Here is a 15,954-nt window from a genome sequence, read left to right as displayed (position 1 = left end):
CACACAGGCAGTTTTATACCTCCGGCATGTTCACGCAAATAAATATCAACCCCAAAGAAAACCTCCATAGTGTCTGCCAATCAGCATCTCATATAATTTACAGTATGCTGTCTACAATTAATTAAACCAACTCCAGGACCTCATGGTGGGGACCCGGCAGTCACAGGCCAGGTTATGCAACAGTGTTGTATAGTCCGCATCTGGCTCATCTTATGTGCTGAATGTACTGCAGGAGATGGCAGGCTTGGAAATGTCAGCCAGAGTCAAGATCCTGGCCAAAGGAGGCAAAGATGCTGAAGGCCACTGGATTCACACAGGACTACCCTCACAGGGCTCTGGGGCTATGATGGGGTCTTCACTGACAGGAGAAGAAGGACCTGGGGCTCACAGAAGCCTGGGCGACCGGAGCGAAGGCAGGCAGCACAAGGCCTAGTCTTAGAGCTGAGACATGGAGGCCTGCAAGTATAGAGCAGAACAGTGGGTTGTTTTTATTTTTTTAATCAGTGTACTGAGACTTTACAGATTCTTATAACTTCTTGAGAAGAGCATACCAGTATTTTAGGCGTCTATCTTAAATGTACCCTATATTGTTTCTTAGAACCCCAAAGAGGCCTACAATGATGCTGGCGTTGTGCCTCGCACTTGCCATTTGATCGCAGGTGAGTTTTCACAAGCATATTACAGCCACTTGAAGGTGAGATGAAGGTGATACCTGCCTCCTCTCCTACAGACCAAATACTCCTAAACCCACCGTCTCCACTCTCCAGGCATAAAAGTATGTGTACTGATTCAAGGAGCTTTATTTTTAGAAAACCCTTGAACACATGTATACTGAACAACAACTGAAAGGATAAAAATCTCATTTTGATTTTCTCTATAGCAGAATTTCTGGTACCGTGGAGAAACAAGAAATTAGCTCTTGTGGGAATGGATTTATATGGAAAACTGAGCAAATCTGTTTTGTTGAGGGAAACTAAATTTATACAGCTGATTTTCTTCAAACTGTTCAAAACACTCAAAGGCCCTATCTCTATTATCCAATGATCTAGAAAAGTCTTCATTTTGAGAACAAAGGAATTTCTAACTACATGGATTTCAAAACAGCCCATCTGACTTTTCCATACATTGATTTAGGTTCTTATCCATGTACAAGTAGTAGGAAAAAAATGAAATCCCAACGAGCCAACAAGAAAGTATTGCAGAGTATTACAGCTGGGCCTCTAAGGAGGAATAACAAAATATACTAAGTATCGCCAAATGATATTTACTAATAACCCTCCCAGTTGTAATTACAGTCTGTATCGTGAAAGTGGGAAGGTAAAGCAAGTAGAAATGTTTTCTTTCTGTACCTCTGTTCCTTTCCCGAAACACCACCCAACTCTGATTTGATTCTACTAAGATTTGAGTTTGAAATTTGTCCAGATCAAAGCTAGAGATCATGATGATGGTTCTTTGGGGATGAGGTCAGATTTGATTCATAGTAACATTGCAGTAACAACTATGGCCTGCAGTGACATCGGTCATTTCCAAGACACCTCCCTATATTATTTTATCATAATGACTCTTTTAATAAGTATTGTTATCCCCCACTTAACAGGTGAAGAAACAGAGGTCAGGTAAATTAAATACTTTGAGTCACCCGGCTAATGAATAGCTGAACCAAATCCATCTATGGGCTGTCTTGTTCAGTTTCTGCTGCTATAACAAATTGCTATGGACTGGGTGGTTTAAACAACAAACATTTATTTCTCACAGTTCTGGGGGCTGGGAAGATGAAGATGCCTACAGATTCGATGTCCAGCAAAGGGTCTCTCCGTGGTTTGTAGGCAGCCATCTTTTTGTTGCATCCTCACATGGTGGCAAGCACAGACAGGAAGCAAGCTTTGTAATGTCTGTCTTCTGAGGGCTCTAATACCACCTGAGGGCTCCATCCTCAGAACATTGTCTAAGTCTACTTACCTCTCTAAAGGCCTCACCTTCAAACACCATCCCAGTGGGACTTAGGGCTTCAACACAGGAATCTGAAGGGGACATCATTCAGTTCATAGCACTCACCTCCAAATGAGGGTTTTGTTTCCATGCACATCCTTGGTTTTACTGCATCACCTGGCTGTAGGCCCTGACTGACTGGATAAGAATACAAGCCTAGGATCTCAAGAGAAACTGCACAACGCACAGGATTCCTTCATGTACTAAGAACAACATATCATGACCTGATGAAAAAGAAGGAAAAAAAAAAAACCATATATATATATATATATACACACATATATATATATACACACACACACACATCTGCTAGACAGCTAGAACTTTTTGGGAACAAAAATATACATCAGATACACCCCAAACAAAAATGTATTTTTGTTTGAAACCTGAGTAGAGAAGGAGGATGGGGAGAACTAAAAGACCAACTAATTCCTGAGCTATCCTTATGCTACCACCTCATTAAATGGCCCCATTAAAGCATTAGTGTTGTGAGCATTAAGAACCAACCTCAGAGTATGTGGCCTTAGATTCAGGTTCTGGCCCCTAGATGTACTAGCTTTGTAACCTTGGCAGTTTCCTCTAAGATCTTTGCTATGGTTTGAATGTGCCTCCCAAAAAGCATGTGTTGGCAACTTAATCTCCAATGCAACAGTGTTGGGAGGTGAGGCCTAACAGGAGGTATTCAGGTCATGAGGGATCCAGCCTCATGAATGGGTTAATGCCAATTTATTAAAGACCCTGAGGTTGTGAGTTCAATCTCTTGCTCTCCCTCATTCTCTCTTTGCCTTCCCACCATGGTTTGATGCAGCAAGAAGGCCCTCACCAGATGCTGGTACCTTGATATTGGACTTCCCAGCCTCTAGAACTGAGGAAATAAATTTATGTTCTTTGTAAATAACCAAGCCTATAGTATCGTGTTACAGTAGCACAAAATAGACTAAGATAGTCTTTCAGATCTCATTTCTTCATACATAGAGATTTTTAAGAAGTGCTTATTCCAAGGGTTTTCCTATGAGATTTTAATGAGATAATGCATGTAATGGTACTTTGTGGAGGGCCAGGAAATCAGTAAATATCAGCTTTTTTCACAAGCCCACAACTATTTGAAAACAGAACACTATTTAACTAAAATGAAATAAGTACCTTTGCCCAAAAGTCCTTGTTAGTTTATTTGAAAAGGAGCTCTATTTCAGATTATTTTTCAGTTAGCTTTTTGGGAACTGATCAGCGTACACAAAAAGTTCAGCCATTACAGGAAACCTGGGAAATGAAGGAATTCACATGCTAAAAATAAAAAGAGTTTCAGCCAATGTTAACCTGAATAGGTATTATATTATTTCACTTGGGTCTTTTCCTCCACCATGAGTTCAAACAAAAATAACCAAATATGTTCAAAAGCTCTAGCTGCCCAGTGACCCTGCTCTGTGAAGACCGTATGGTTCTGGTGCTGCAGGATGGGAGGCAGAGGCATTTGCCCTGCAGGAACCTTCCTACACCTCCCCTGACTAATCAGTTATTGCCTAGGATCAGCATCAGTAAGAGTGGTGGGGAAACGGATAGGGGACATCTGAAGGAATTCTTCAATAGCTAAGTTGGGTGGGTTTTCCTCCTGTGTAACAAAGGTGAAGAACGGCAGGACCCTGAGTTATGTAGGGCTTCAAGACTCCACTTTATGTATGGAGATTTTCCTCTCCTCCCAGGAAAGATCTCTCCCCCTCAGAAAAAGTCTGTGCTCCCCACGAGAGCAGAAACCCAGGCCTGTCTTCAATGAAACAGCCTGGGATAGTGGCTGCCGGCCCGTAAGCCCCATCAGGGACTTGAGTGATAGTTGCGTGAGCAAAATAAACTGTGAAATTAAAGTTACCTGTTTCTGGCAGAAACCTGACTTATGGGGGATCTTTATAGATCTGGGAACAGTAAAAGAGAGTGGTGAAAAATCAAAAGCACCCAGAGTGATAATCCACACTGATTTAATTTACTCAAAAAGTATTTCACTCATCTCTTTCTGCCCATGTAAACCCATGCCTAATCTCTAAGTGATCTGGTATTTATGATAAAAGACACAAGAATACTCATCTACTCGAAGAAGAGCTCTTTTGAAACTGGCCTGCTTATTCTGGTGTGAGATACTGCTCAGAAAATATAGGAAGCTAGAGTGAACGAGCAAACAGATCCCCAGCTGGCTGTCAGCCAGCATGTTCCCTATTCCCTGGCATGTGTATGTAATCTATTAGCCTGTAAATTCCTCGAGTACATGGGCCATGACTTCCATTTCCTCTGTACCCCTCCCCTGCACATAGTACAATAGCCTGCATGAAATTAATAGTCAGTAAACATTGTCAGTTGTGCAATGGTTAAACCTGTTTTTACGAGCCACGTCTACCTCAAAAAAACCAAACCATATATATTATTTTAATACATAAGATCAGATATACCACATTTATTTGGTAAAATAAATGTGCTACAAGCACACTTTTTAACAGATTTTTACAGTGTAGATAGAGTGCTTCACCTCCGCCAAATACAGGCAGACATTAAGGTCTCCATCACTGCAGGACCTGTCACCTAGAGTGAGCCTATGGCTCCCCACTCTAGAATGTCCCCTTCAACAAGTCTCAAAAGGCTTTCCCACAACAATTATGTGTGAGTAGACAGTGATTAAAATCCCTTCCATTTACGTTTCAGCCATGGAGGACCCACTGCTTTGCTTTGTTTTGCTACATATCGTATCAGTCTCTGCTGCTTGAGTTGATAACTGCATTGTACGGAGATAGTACGTAGGGAAAAGCGTTTACGTCTGTATATGTACATGTGTGCACATACATGCACACACACACAGTTATCTGCCTGGCCAGGCTCAGTGGCTTACACCTGTAATTCCAGCTCTTTGGGAGGCCAAGGTAGGCAGATTGCTTGAGTCCAGGAGTTTGAGACCAGCCGAGGCAACATGGCAAAACCCTGTCTCATTTTTTAAAAATTTTTAAATTAAAAAACATTGTATATAGATATATCTCCACCAAACATCAGCTGCAATTGACCAGGAAGAAAAATTCAGAAACATGTGAAGATAGATATTATTTGCAGAGAATCAGGACATTCATTTATTATACAGTCTATTATTGTCATTTTAAGTAAAAATATTACTTGTGTCTTTTAGGGGTTTTCTATTTTTTCACAGCTTCACTGCAACTCCCAATCTTCTTTGTGCTGTCGTGTGACTGTGTCTGGCCAAAGGAATGTGGGCTAAGTGAGACACACGGTTTTTAGCACTGGCTGGCAAACCTCCCTGTGTGATCCTCCACTCTCTGTCTCTTCTCCTGCCTGCTGCTCCTGTCACCTGTCACCTGTGCTTCTCCTGTCATTTCACAGGAGCCCAGGGAGGATGTGGAGGCCCTAGACCACTGGCTCTCAGTTAGGGGCAATTTTGCTCCCAGGGAACACTGGCAATGTCTGGAGATATTTTGGTGGTCACAACTGGGCAGGGTGTTATTGGCAACTGGTGGGTAGAAACCAGGGATGCTGCTAACCATCTTACAGTGCACAGGAAAGTGCCCACAACAATTATTTATCCAGCCCAAAATGTTGATAGTGTTGAGATTGAGAAACCTGGCTGTAGACAATGGCTAACATTATAGGTGGAGAGAGGCTGGATCCCGGAGTGACTCTGAGGAGCAAGCACCACCCATCCTGCATGTCCACTCCATTGTCACCACCCTTCTTTATCATCTCCAAGTCTAGATGCAAATTGTGAGAAATAAACCACTGAATTAAAACCCTGAGATTTTAGGGTTATTTGTTAAGACAAGTGCCTTACTCTAATAGACTAGGAAACACAAGCCATATAAAGCAAAACTTAGAGGCGTGCCTTGTAATAGATCACAGGAAAATATGAGGAGAATGTTTTGTTTTGTTTTACTTGCTTTTGATGCTTTTATATAGCATAATAGTAACTGAAGTCCTGGTGCTGTCCATTAAGGAAGGAATCTTCCAGGCCTCCTTGCTGGGCAACTATCTTGCAATGAAAAACAAACAGGTCCATCAGGGCATCTGGCATAAACTAGTGAGGAAGACTCAGCTTTTCCTACGTGCTGCACACAGCTTGCCATCTACTGACACCATTTTATGAATGGCTGACATGTACTTCAGTGATGCCACTTAGTCTAGAGGCTTATAACAAACAACAAACATGAAAATCTGAGGACACATTTTCAAGAGGAGTGCAGAGATTGGCTTGCAGTTCCTTCTGACTCACTTGGAAGCCTCCTGTGCTTATGGTTTCATTTTTCTAACTGTCGACACCAAGCCTTCTTGGTGATTTTGTGTCCAGAATTTATTCCTTCTGGTGGGTTTTTGGTCTCGCTGACTTCAAGAATGAAGCCGTGGACCCTCGAGGTGTGTATTACAGCTCTTAAAGATGGTGTGTCCGGAGTTGTTCCTTCAGATGTTCAGATATGTCTGGAGTTTCTTCCTTCCGGTGGGTTCGTGGTCTTGCTAACTTCAGGAGTGAAGCTGCAGACCTTTGAAGTGAGTGTTACAGCTCTTAAAGGTGGCGCATCCAGAGTTGTTTGTTCCTCCTGGTGGGTTCGTGGTCTCACTGACTTCAGGAAAGAAGCCGCAGACGCTCGCAGTGAGTGTTACAGCTCATAAAGGTAGTGCAGACCCAAAGAGTGAGCAACAGCAAGATTTATTCTGAAGAGCAAAAGAACAAAGTTTCCACAGCGTGGAATGGGACCTGAGTGGGTTGCCACTGGTGGCTCGGGTGGCCAGCTTTTATTTCCTTATTTGGCTCTACCCACATCCTGCTGATTCATCCATTTTACAGAGTGCTGATTCGTCCACTTTACAGAATGCTGATTGGTGCATTTACAATCCTTTATCTAAACACAGAGTGCTGATTGGTGCATTTACAATCCTTTAACTGACACAAAGTGCTGATTGGTGCAATTTTACAGAGTGCCAATTGGTGTGTTTACAATCCCTTTGCTAGACACAGAGCACTGATTGGTGCATTTACAATCCTTTAGCTAGACACAAAAGTTCTCCAAGTGCCCACCCCAGCCAGAAGTTCAGCTGGCTTGGCCTCTCAATTTTCCCTACCTTGGCCTGACTAACTTCTCACAGTGTCATATAGCCAGAATGTTCTGTGGTAAATTAGGATTCAGGTAAAAAGCAGTAACACAATAGCGAGTGCAGCTGAGGGCTGGACAGTTGACCAGGAAGCTGGTCAAATACGAAGAGCCTGGAGTTAAGCCTGGCAATGAGGTCAAGTCACTAAAGTCCTAAAGTTTACATAAGGACTCTGCCATGGACAGTAGGTCTAAAAAGTGACATCAGTTTTCAACCTGAAGATGGAATGGCTGAACCTCTTCAATTCTTTTTGAGGCAAGAGAGATCAATGATATTTTTACTACGTGCAAAAGTTTTTGTAATAATAATACCACCTCTGTATACAATGAGCTTTAATGAAAGAGAGATACACATGAAAACATACCCCTTTGCTGTCTTCCAATGAGCTTGCACTCCTCAGCTTTCAGCACCTCTGCCAGTTTCTCCACAGAGCCACACTTCGCCCCTTGTCCACTGCCGCTCATGTGGGACCTGGGGCCCTCAGCTCAGGGCAACCCCTCACAGCAACTCCACAGTCTTCCTCCTGGCGTCATACTTGAAGTGACCACACCCTCCACGGGCCCTCTTCTTCAAGGCTTTTCCACCTCTAGGGAGCTGGCATCTGGCGTCTCAGAGGTGCAGAGACTATCACAGCGTGGGGCGACCCACAGGGAAACAGAGGCTGAGAATGAGAAGCAGTGTTGTCACAGAGGGGCAATGCCACCGCCAACAGACACAGAGCAGAGGGCACAGTGGCATCGCGGTGCGGCACCCTCGCCGTTTATCTCAGGAACTGAGGAGCCGGTAGGCGCAGCTCTACGGGCTGCCTCCGCGGCCCCTAAGGCTGCCTGGATGGAGGAGGCGGCTCAGCCAAGCCCAGAGATAATGCGTGGGAATCGGGTGGACAAGCTGCAAAAGGAAATTCCAAGCAGACAGCAGCAGTGGGTATCAGGACACAGAGGCCAGGACCAGCACGGTGTTCACTGCACATCCCACCACTGCCAGCTCAGTGGAAGCTCTGTCCACCGTGAGCTATGTGAGCCAAGCCTCTCTGCCTTCTGGCTGACTTTCGAATCATTGACCATCCTTCAGACAGGATCCCCACATCTGTTTTATCTCATTTATTGGGAAAAAACCCATTTAATTCATCTATGCAACATATATATTTATTCATTTCAAAGTATGTACATGTACTTTTATATTGTATATGCTAAATAATACAATACCAAATATAATTTTAAATATTTAAGATAATAGAAAATACACGCAAATAGACTATCGAGCACTTCCTGCCCACAACTCAGTTTTTTCTTTCTCACCAGGCTGTAGACTTACTCCACCAGTCAGGAGAGACGGATTTTGTTCATCACCGTGTCCCAGGACCTCATACAGTGGCTGATACTTATCATGTCTTCCACAAGTTTGAATAATTAATGAATGAACCCTGCACATCACCAAAGGTTTACAATAGCACTGAATGCAAAAGCAGTTAATGCAGAACTTCTAACTTCTCATGAAACAGACTCAAACAGCAGTCAAATCTTGAACCATTCATATAGGTTACAACTGGCATTATTCAGAAAATGAATGATCCTATGGGTCATCAGTATAGCCGTTGGGAAGCAGTAGGATGATGTGAGAAGATAGAACACTTGATTCCATTTTCCTGAGGTCCAGCACAAAAAGAAAACCAAATTTACCTTCATGTGTTTTATTTTTTGTTCTTTACTAAAAATAATAGATTGCATTGGAACACATGATAATAAAGGACTAAGGGAGCTATTTTACTTTCTGTGTGCTGGATTGAGAGGGCACCATGCCCACCCCTAGGACAGCCACCCCCTGACCTCCTAAAGTCCCCTGGGCCAGCTCCTTCCTCACGAGTGCACCCCTCAACCCAGTGGAAGTCAGTGGCCCCCATAGCGGAGCAAAAGTGCATCTGAGAGAGGAATCCACGCACAGAAAGTGCATTCGAGGCTACGTTTTGTTTAATCTTTGTAACTGTTCATGGAAACCATCATAGAGCGTTCTGCTTGAGGTGAGGGCAAACGTACAGCAAGATAAAAAGAAGCGAATGATGCTTCCCAAACATTGTGGTTTCAGACGCGTCCTGGCTCTTCGCTCTCAATTTTGTTAGTCCCTACTTACCCAGTGCTGGTGGATCATCTCAGCAAATTGGAGTTTGGAAGACAGAAAAAAACAAGTTTTCCAAAGGGGGTGATTTCCACAAATTTTTATGCTTTTCGACATGACAAAGGGGCCACACGATAAAGTCAGGTAGAGGGATGGCTCCGTGCAGTGTCAGAGCCTGAATCTCCAGCATCAGGGACCCCCTTTCCACAGCAGTGCAGTGTGACCTGAGACAGAGAAAGTGTTCTATGGTGACAGCCAGAGGCAATGGCTTTATTCCTATCTTCTCCTGGGCAGGATGTGTTTGGGAGGTGTGAGACCTACTTGTTTTGATCAGTGAGTTTGTTAAGTAGAGACACACTGAATGAGTGCCACTAAACTGAATCTGATTCCCGAGAGGATCAAAGAACTTTGTTGTATCAAACGCTTCTGAGTGACCAGAAACAACTCCTAGAAATTGACAGCATTCAAAGCTTTGGCAGACCACACAGTAAAATTTAACGCGATGAACTAGTTATCCACCCTAACAGAAAGGGCAGGGCTTCGTGGGAAATGCATAATCCATAGCTTGCCGTGAAACACACTCAATAAACAGGTTTCACAATCTCCAGGAAGCCAAGCAGCAGTAGCGGTGTGGGAAAGCTGCCTCCAGCCAGGCTTGCAGGTGCGCCGGAGTGAGCGAGGCTGTTGGCTTCTAGGGATGGGCCACGAGTGGCCAGGGACAAAGCGGCACAGCAGGTTCCCAGCTGTGGAACACCCTGGGAAATTTTCTCACGCTGTTGATAGGATGACAACCTGGCACTGCCCTCAATGCCTAATCCATTCTGCAGAACGACGTTTATTAGGGTTCTTTCCTGGTTGACTCTTACGCAAAACAACCACACACATTTAATACTGTTTGTAAAAAATGAAATGTCTTCTTTTGAGAAGTGTCTGTTCACATCCTTTGCCCACTTTTTAATTGGGTTGTTTGTTTGTTTCTTGTAAATTTGAATTCCTTGTAGATTCTGGATATTGCACATCCTGCACATGCACCCCAAAACTAAAAATTAAAGTAAAAAAATGGAAAGAACACATACATAGAAGCACCCAAAAATGGATGTTCAGACCATTTCATTTTCTTGAGGATGTTTTAATTTTTACTGAGAACTTGGTGCAAAGTGGCTGGAAACTTGTACCTTCTTAAGGGTTTTTTAAGTAACTGAATCATCAAGTCATGTTTTTTTTTTTTTTTTTGAGATGAAGTTTCACTCTTCTCACCCAGACTGGAGTGCAGTGGTGTGATCTCGGCTCACTGCAACCTCTGACTCCCCGGTTCAAGCGATTCTCCTGCCTCAGCCTTCCCAAGACAAATTTTTAAAAAAATGAGCCTCAACCAAAGAAGCTGGGGGCGGAGAAAAAGCAGGCAGCAAGCAGGACCATGCAGACACTGGCACCACGGCAATTTCCTTTCTAGTCCCATATCACTTGCCTTTCCAAAAGGAAAATGGATAAATACAACATAAATGTATATGTCATATCAACATACTTACATAAAGTATATATTTATATCATTTATAATTGCATATAATGATATATTTATATAAATCATATATGATACAAATATATACAAAAGGAAAGAAATTTAGGTTGGTTTGAGAAGTACCTCTGCAGTGTTTCTCTGTGACAGCTGCCTATAGGTGGGAAAAGGACCTGTACGTGCAGAAGCAGTGAACCATTTGTCGAGTCACACTAAGCAGTTTTTCCCAGAGTTGTTCTTTATTAATTGACTAACTAAAAATGAAATTATCAAGCATTTCACTTACTGGTTCTACAAATATTTATTGAACACCTGCTGTGTTGCTAGAGCCATGCCAGGCCTTGGGATCACAGGGAAGGAAGCCACAGCCCATCTCTGCCCTCCTTTATGGGACCAAATCCCATCAGCAGATCCCAGGTAGAAAAGTAGCTACATCCAAGTCCACACACAATGCCTCTGAGTACCACCCTGATTCCTCAAAATGTTGGCTTAAAAAAAAGGCCCATGTGCTTTAAAAATACATACAAACGCGTATTTTTTAAGAAAGTGAATAAATTTGGATTTAAGACCAAGGTATTTATCCTTGGAACCAGACTAAAATGAGAAGAAATGCAAGATTTCATGGCCACCTTTATATGTAAATTTCACTGGCACCGGCCAACTAGTCAGTTTTATTTGCAGAGTGTAAGTAAAGTGGTTTCAGAACAGTCGAAACAGAAAAATGTATGATCGTTCCCACTTAGTTCATAACCAAAACTGGTTTAAATCAAAAGCTAGCAGAGCACTGCAGATCAAAGTAGTCTCCACTAATAAACACAAAAATATTAAAATTAAAGCTATTACTAATGTACAAGTGATTTTAAGTCACATTTAATATCATCCTAAGCCTTTTAGAGTAAAGCAAAATAGTTTACTTTCTTTTTAAAAAATTAATATATGTCTATTATGTCTGCCAACATTGCATTACAACAAAGTCATACCAAATCTTAAATTAAGTACTTTAGAAATTGTCTTTTTCAAAGAGCTGCAGTCTAGGTTTCTAAGTCTCACATTAAAAACTAAACATACTCCATTTGCCAAATCCATAAAGGAAAAAAGAAAAAAGAAACTAAACAGTTCAAATTTAAATTAAAAAAATATTTTTAAATATTAAAAAATTTAATATAAAATAAAGGTATATTTCTACCGTCATCAATTTTATGACACAAGCTGATAACAACTTTAAGAACTTATTTTTAAAACATATAGCTGTCTCTAAAGTATGTATTACCAGAACACTCTTAAAGCGTTTGTTTTATAACAGATTGAACATCTGATACACATCTGATATATCCAGTTTTGAAATTTCTCAACCTTTTTGGTGATTCACTCAGGCTAGAAAAATGGAATTAGATAACTATTAAAAATGGATGCATGACATAGCTGCTAGCACTTCTTCCAACTCTACCCCACGTGGGTGTTGCTGCTGAAACACCCTGACACTTTGCCTGCACTCAGGGACCAATCACTCACAATACAGCATCCAAACAGTTGGCTCCAGGGTGGATGTGTACAGCATGCTCCACACTTTCCCACATAACGTGGGAATCCCATAGGAACAAGTCCCCAGCCTGAGATTTGTTTTATGAGTCATTCTTGCATCTCAGCTCTACCACACCCCCAAGACAGCTTGCTGTGAGCAACGTGTTACTGCAACAAAGAGCGAAGGCAGGCGTGACCTTCTCTGGCCGGTCAGATCCAAGTCAAACCCAGCAACACAGGCACGCCTCTAGTCCTGAGCCCAGTTATAATTGAGGGATTCCTAAGGAGGCTGAATTTGACAGGTGGAACTGTGGAGTTCTGCCAACTTTTAGAAAAGATTCTATCACCTAATGGCAAAATGTTCCTTTACTGCAGGCCACCTGTGATGGCATCCAGAAGACGCTATGTGAGACGCCCGCTGGGTGCCATCTCTCAGGCACGCTGGCATCGAGGCCACAGCAGGCTCTGCTCTTGGCTCTCAGGCTGGACGTGTCAGCACAGATCCCAAGAGTACCATTGTTCACAGAGAGCTCCCAGGGCGCTGTCCCCGGACTATCAGTTTACTTCAGGTTTTGAATTAGGTTTCAGCAGGGAAGAAACTAAACTGAGCAATTAACTTCCTCCATCAAAGCCATTTTCCTTCAACTTTCTAAAAATAACCAATTTTTAATTAAAATCTCACCAGAATGATGTCCCTTCCCAATATGACAATTAATTCTATTCATTCTATTTTGTCCTCTGCGTTTAAAATATTGATTTTCAGAATTCAGACCAAATGAGAAAGAAAAGTCATTTCAGATGATAAAGATAAACAGCAAAGCATGGCTCAAGCCCAGACAGGGGCCTTGGCCCTCATCATCTGGCCATACAGGCTGACACTGCACAGTCCCAGTGCTTTATTCAGCGAGCATGCTGGTCTTGTAACCAGCATTTATGCAGCACTAGGAGTGTTCCTGGGCTGATTTTCAAGACCAGCCCTGAGCATGCCCTGAGGACCCATGAGTGCATGGTTAGCAAGGAGCAAATCTCCAGGGGGCACCCAGGTAACACAGGAGGGAAGTGGGAGCAGCAGAGGAAAAATGCAGTGTCAGGAGACAGGCTGCTTTTTTTTATGACTCCCCCATCTCTCTAACCATCCTGCAAGGAATCAATTCAAGACACCAAATTGATGAACAGTAGTTAATTTTTGCTCTGTATTCCCTGTAATCTGAGAGACAATTTGTTGTAATTTCTGTTCTTCTACATTTGCTGAGGAGTGCTTCACTTCCAATTATGTGGTCAGTTTTAGAATAAGGCCAATGTGGTGCTGAGAAGAATGTATAATCTGTTGATTTAGGGTGGAGAGTTCTGTAGACGTCTATTAGGTCTGCTTGGTGCAGAGCTGAGTTCAAGTCCTGGACATCTTTGTTAACCTTCTGTCTCATTGACCTGTCTAATATTGACAGTAGGGTATTAAAGTCTCCCATTATTACTGTATGGGAGTCTAAGTCTTTTTGTAGGTCTCTAAGGACTTGCTTTATGAATCTGGGTGCTCCTGTATTGGGTGCATATGTATTTAGGATAGTTAGCTCTTCTTGTTGAATTGATCCCTTTACCATTATGTAATGACCTTCTTTGTCTCTTTTGATCTTTGTTGGTTTAAAGTCTATTTTATCAGAGACTAGGATTGCAACCTCTGCTTTTTTTTTTCTTTCTTTCCATTTGCTTGGTATATCTTCCTCCATCCCTTTATTTAGGCCTATGTGTGTCTCTGCACATGAGATGGGTCTCCTGAATACAGCACACTCATGCATCTTGACTCTTAGTCCAATTTACCACTCTGTGTCTTTTAATTGAGGCACTTGGCCTATTTACGTTTAAGATTAATACTGTTATGTGTGAATTTGATCCTGTCATTATGATGTTAGCTGGTTATTTTGCCCATTAATTGATGCAGTTCCTTCACAGCATTGATGGTCTTCACAATCTGGCATGTTTTTGGAGTGGCTGGTACCAGTTGTTCCTTTCCACATTTAGTGGAACACATTTAGTGTTTCCTTCAGGAGCTCTTGTAAGGCAGACCTTGTGGTTACAAAATCTCTCAGCATTCACTTGTCTGTAATGGATTTTATTTCTCCTTCATTTATGAAGCTTAGTTTGGCTGGATATGAAATTCTGGTTGAAAATTCTTTTCTTTAAGAGTGTTGAATATTGCCCCCCACTCTCTTCTGCCTTGCAGGGTTTCTCCCAAGAGATCTGTTGTTAGTCTGATGGGCTTCACTTTGTGGGTAACCCAATGTTTCCCTCTGGCTGCCCTTAATGTTTTTTCCTTCATTTCAACCTTGGTGAATCTGATAATTTTGTGTCTTGGGGTTGCTCCTCTCAAGAAGTATCTTTGTTGCAGTCTCTGTATTTCCTAAATTTGAATGTTGGCCTGCCTTCGTAGGTTGGGGAAGTTCTCCTGGATAATATCCTGAAGAGTGTTTTCCAACTTGGTTCCATTCTCCCCATCACTTTCTGGAATACCAATCAAACGTAGATTTGGTCTTTTCACATAGTCCCATATTTATTGGAGGCTTTGTTAGCTTCTTTTTACTCTTTTTTCTCTAAACTTCTCTTCTCACTTTATTTAATTAATTTGGTCTTCAATCACTGATATCCTTCCACTTGGTTGAATTGGCTATTGAAGTTTGTGCATGCATCACAAAGTTCTCGTGCCATGTTTTCAGCTCCATCAAGTCATTTAAGGTCTTCTCTACACAGTTTATTCTAGTTAGCCACTTGTCTAACCTTTTTCAAGTATTTTAGCTTCCTTGAGATGGGTTAGAACATGCCCCTTTAACTCAGAGAAGTTTGTTATTCAACCTTCTGAAGCCTACTTCTGTCAACTTGTCAAAGTCATTCTCCACCCAGCTTTGTTCCATTGCTGGCAAGGAGATGCAATCCTTTGGAGGAGAAGAGGTGCTTTGGTTCTTAGAATTTTCAGCTTTTCTGCTCTGGTTTGTCCCATCTTTGTGGTTTTATCTACCTTTGGTCTTTGATATTGGTGACCTACAGATGGGATTTTGGTATGGATGTCCTTTTTGTTTATGTTGATGCTATTCTTTTGTGTTTGTTAGTTTCCCTTCTAACAGTTAGGTCCCTCAGCTTCAGATCTGTTGGAGTTTGCTGGAGGTCCACTCCAGACTCTGTTTGCCTGGATACCACCAGTAGAGGCTGCAGAAAAGCAAATATTGCTGCCTGATCCTTCCTCTGGAAGCTTCATCCCAGAGGGGTACCCACCTGTATGAGGTGTCTGTTGTCCCCTACTGGAAGGTGTCTTCCAGTTAGGCTACATGGGGGTCAGGGACCCACTTGAGGAGGCAGTCTGTCTGTTCTCAGAGCTCAAATGCCATGCTGGGAGAACCACTGGTCTATTCAGAGCTGTCAGACAGGGATGTTTAATTCTGCAGAAGTTTCTGCTGGTTTTGTTCAGCTATGCCCTGCCCACAGAGTTGGAGTCTATCAAGGCAGTAGGCCTTGCTGAGCTGTGGTGGGCTCCGCCCAGTTCTAGCTTCTTGATCACTTTGTTTGCCTACTCAAGCCTCAGCAATGGTGAACACCTCTTCCCCTGCCAGGCTGCAGCCTCTCAGGTCAATCTCAGACTGCTGGGCTAGCAGTGAGCAAGGCTCTGTGGGTGTGGGACATGCTGAGCCAAGCATGGGAGAGAA

The sequence above is a fragment of the Macaca fascicularis genome, chromosome 8 (genome assembly GCF_037993035.2).
Source record: "Macaca fascicularis isolate 582-1 chromosome 8, T2T-MFA8v1.1".
NCBI lineage: Eukaryota > Metazoa > Chordata > Mammalia > Primates > Cercopithecidae > Macaca > Macaca fascicularis.
The sequence above is the reverse complement of the archived record's forward strand: the minus strand, read 5'-3'. Positions refer to the sequence as shown.